Here is a 3,241-nt window from a genome sequence, read left to right as displayed (position 1 = left end):
AAAACACTCAATTCCTCCCTAAACTTGAGCTCTCTTTTTTGGTGCCTGTCTCTTCCCGATGCCTAGAGTGTGCCACCCTCTCCTCAGAGTGTCGAAGGGAAGGGCAGTCACCCTACCTGTGTTTGGCGTCATGGACGTGAGGTCAGACAGAGTAGGTTTTAAATCTCACCTCTGCCCTCCGCTGCTCCAGGGGCTGAAACCATCATTCGAGGCCACCTGAGGCTTGGTTTCTCCCTCCATTACCCGTGGCCCAGGGGCCCTTCAATGCTTCCTCCCTCTCCAGGCTCAGGAAAGGCTCTTGCCCCGCCCCCACCCTTCCTGCTGCTTTATTGCCTCTGAGACTCTTTCCAGGCATCTACAAACTCTTCGATTTATCGTTCTTCCCAGATCTTTTAAATTTGACCCTTTGGCCTCTCCCCTTTGCCCGACATGCTGCAAATCTGGGCCACTCCTGGCAAAAACCCACTGACACATTCCTAATACCCTGGCCAAGGGCAAACCCCAAGGGTGCATACCTAGTCACCCTCAGCACACATTGGCTGATTGCAGAGAGATGAGGTGACAGAGGTGACCTCGGCTGCTTTGAGCAGGCTGTGACAGCCAGCGTTTCATTGTAACTTACAGACACAGAACGGTTCAGGAAGTAGGGCGTGATGTTGGCATCCATTCGTTACTGTATACAGGCGGATGAATCAGGACGGGGGGCGAACGGAAGGGATCCCGGGTTAGAGAAAGGAAGCTTTGATTGACAAAGATTTACGATCGCCTAGCACTCAATAAACTGAGTGCAAGATCAAAGTGGCCTGCGGAACATCGGTTGGCCAAGCTGCTCTCTACTTCCACGGGAGCGGACCTGTCCTCACAGTGTCCACTCGTCGGTCAGCCAGAGGGTCAGACATGTCCCGGACTTGTCGGGTTAGCCATCGTGGGCCATCAGCTAATCAAAAGGGAATGGGGTCGGGATCAGCTGCGGTGGGGAGAGGGCCCTCTGGGCTTAAGTGGACTTCATAGATTTCCTCTTGGTAAGACATAGGACTCGTTTTTCTTTTTATGGTGACACTGTTTAACAAAATCTAATAAGTTTCATCTGTACACTTTAACAGTAAGGCATATGTATATATTTACACTGTGTGTTCACCCCCATAGTTAGATGTCTTCCTGTCACCACATATTTGACCCCCTCTACCCCGTCTTCCTCCCCTTTTCCCCCTCGCCCTGCCCTCCGGTAACCACTAGTCTATAAGACATAGGGCTTTTAAATCTCTTGTCTGTGCTAATGCAGCCAGAGGTGGGATTGGAGGGGAAAGGCTCTGGCGGAGAACGGGGTCCAGGCAGCAGCCTAGGATTCTCCCAAAATCCTGGAGAAGGAGGGGGTGCAGGAACCCAGAATCTTCCAGCCCCAGAACCGGGAGACACCCCCACTTTGACCTGGACCCCAGGGCAGTGCTAATCCACATTAGTACACGTCGGTAACCCCCACGGTCACTGTGACTGTGCAGTCCCCTGCAGTCCCTGAGGGCACTGATCCTGTGGCCTGAGCCGCATTTCAGCTAACATCCCAGGCTGTTCCTGACACCCCCGCTGCCCGGAAGTGTCCCAGCTGGTTACAGTAACACTGCTCAGCCCACGGAATCCCATCCATTAATGGCAGGGGCTCCCTGCCCACAAGCAGAGATGCTCAGTGCTTGGAACCTGGATGAGAAACGGCCCCGAAGAACATGAGCTAGGGGTGCAGCCACTTCCCACCCTGCCCCAAGGCCGCAGGCCCAGCAGAGTCCTCGTGCCTGAGGGAGCAGTCCACAGACATGGGGATGCTCGGTGAAATCTGGTCCAGAAGGTGTGTAAACGGCAGGACTTCCGGCCTTCCTGAGGCTCTGCCCCCACCCTGGTCATTATAAACTCCTTTCTTCCTGGGGACAGAGCTTTAGGGCGTTGACTTCGGAAGGAGCCGCTCTACCTATAGATATTTGAGGCAACGAGTCCTCCAATATCAAATTCTCTGCTGTCTGAGGCAGCACAGCCTGGTGCATGTTTACAGAGGCCTGGGAACAGGAAACAGGCACCCTGTGCTGGCTCAGGGCCATGGAACGTCGGGCTGGAAGGGACAGAGGAGGTCTTGCATCGTCCACGTTACGGATGTAAAGATGGGCTCAGGGAGGTGAGGGTGTGCGCCCATGTCCACGCTGTTAACACAGAGCCAGGATTCTGGACCAGGCCGTAAACAGACGCGAGTCACCTTCTCTGAGGCTGGCCTTGTCTACCAGCCGGAGCTACCGGGGAGGATGGCGGGACGGCCGTTTTGAAGGCGGGGCGCAAGCTGCCGAAGTGTGGGATGAACGGGCATTACGCAATGTCGCCGTCGGTCACACTGTGAGGTAAGTTCCCTTCCCTTCCTGGACAGCCCACCGCAGTGAGGTTTTCTGACCTCTGACCTCCCTCTTGCGAGCTTTTCTCCTTTCTGGCGAATTCTAGGCTCAGCACAGCGACTTCATGGGGTCGTGTGGGGGCCACGCTGCGGTGTGGGTGAAGGAGAACCTGTGCAAGCAGCCTGAGGGTTTGGGACCCAGCAGATGCTCGGGTGTGCCTGTCCCCTCGGTGGGCCATGGGGACCCTTGTTTCGTCTGATTGGACCCATCCCCCCAGAGCTTCCGAGGCTGATGAGGCGGAGGCATCGTTAAGAGGTCTGCTCACGGGACATCCCTTCGGAGAATTCACCCAGGCCTGAACTCCACGCAGACAAGCAGAGATGCGCAGACTCTACAGATACTCAAGTGATTTATTTGGGGGACATCCCTTTCCAGGGACCTGAATGCCTGTGACCCACGTCCCAGCGTGCTTCGGTGTCCCTCTGCAGTTGTCTGATGGGAGGCCACCTGAGCCGGCTCGGGAGCACGGACCGGAGCTGGCGTCTGTGTACCGGGGGCATCTCCTGCAGCCAGACTGGCCTCTAATGGCCCACCTCGCCTCGATTTTGGGGTTCCACCAGCAAATATTCTGCCGTTGGCGTCACGTTCTTCGTTCAAAACAAATGTCTGCAGCGTGGGTGGGTTTGCGTTTTTTTAAGTGATTTTTTTTTTTTAAAAAGAGACATCTTATATACTATAAAAATTGCCCTTTTAAAGTGCACAATTCAATGTGGTCCTTAGAACTTTGGCCAAGTTGTGCAACCACCACTATCTAATTCCAGAAGACCTTTGTTATTCCAGCCCCCCCGCCCCCCAGAAGTCCCCTCCCCAGCCCC

Source organism: Pteropus alecto, unplaced genomic scaffold, assembly GCF_000325575.1.
Source record: "Pteropus alecto unplaced genomic scaffold, ASM32557v1 scaffold134, whole genome shotgun sequence".
Taxonomy (NCBI): domain Eukaryota; kingdom Metazoa; phylum Chordata; class Mammalia; order Chiroptera; family Pteropodidae; genus Pteropus; species Pteropus alecto.
Note: the sequence above shows the minus strand (reverse complement) of the source record.